Genomic DNA, 1,382 nt, shown 5'->3' on the forward strand with positions numbered 1-1,382 from the left:
GGGGGGGGCGGGGAAAGGATAGGAAGTGATGGAAAGGGGAAACAAAGGAGGAGGCTACAATGCTTGATAAGGAATGTACTCATCTTGTCCATGTAATTGTAACCCCTCTGTGCAGTATTTTCACAATAAAAAAATGTAAAAATAATAAAAAACAATAAATGTGCATTTCTTACTTATCAATACAGGACAGAAATGTATAAATTAAAGAGTGACAGTTTATCTATTTTATATTCAACTACTGAATCCCCTATATATTCGACTGCAAGAACATCATTTTTTGATGGTACTGTCCTTTTAATATTCTTATTTCTCCAGTTTTTTTTCAGGGTAGGGGGAGAGGTTAAGTGTTGAGAGGTACCTAACTGCATGTGCTTTGTGATATGTGATGGTTTCAGCAGTTGAAATTTTGCGGTACGTATACTGGATAGTTTCCAAGTTGGTAAAGTAGAGAGAAAGCATTCAAGAAATAAAAAAAATGCAATGTACACTTAAAATCTTCAAACCAAAATTAGTTATTTAATCACAAGATGGACATGTTGTTGCCTTTGATGATTGTTTGGTATCCATCAATAGCACCCAGATAATTCCTATCATCCTAAATGTTGTTTTCCTTTTTAAAGATATCCTGCCTTGTTTATCTGATTGCTGAGTATAATTGCTTTGTCTTTGATTTCAAAATCAGAACTTTTCAGCAAAAAACAAAATGTAAACAAAAAGTTTTCTTATCTTGGATAATAAAAGTAGGAATAAGCAATGGTATCACACAGAAAGACATAGTTTTATATTTTAGCTTGATGCCCTATCTGCTGTGAGAATCTAGTACTTCTTGGTATTTTGTTAATCATAGATAACTTTTCAGATTGTTACCTGGATTTCACTTAGAATGTTTACCCTTAGAAAGTCTAAAGTCACGGGTGATCTCTCTCATGTGGCACCTTCAAATTGCCAAGGTAGATTCTTAGTCTGAAGACTAATAACCATTCAAGTCACAACATTTTAATGAAGAAAGGGGAATATGGGCTTAGACTGTCCAAGTTGTATCTTTCTTGGGAAACAAAGCAAATTCTTTGCCCCTTTGAAATTGCCACTGAGTCATTGTTCATGTTTCCTTTTGTTCTGGGCCTTCCAAGAAACTCAGAAACACATCATAATCAAATTGTGACAATGATCCCTTAGAATTGTTTTGTGTAATAACATTCCATTATACTTTTCTTTTCTTTTGTTTTTCCTGTAAATCTATTTCCTTAACTATATCATTTTTACCGAGATTGCTCCATAAACTAACTCAAAACTTTATTGACATAAAAAATTGCTTACGTAAAAAGGGAATTTTATAAGCCTTATCCCAATGTAGCTGCTGGTATAGACCCAGGACACTTTAA

This window comes from Dipodomys merriami, unplaced genomic scaffold (assembly GCF_024711535.1).
Source record: "Dipodomys merriami isolate MVZ:Mamm:240054 unplaced genomic scaffold, mDipMer1.0.p SCAF_1338, whole genome shotgun sequence".
NCBI classification, from domain to species: Eukaryota; Metazoa; Chordata; class Mammalia; order Rodentia; family Heteromyidae; genus Dipodomys; species Dipodomys merriami.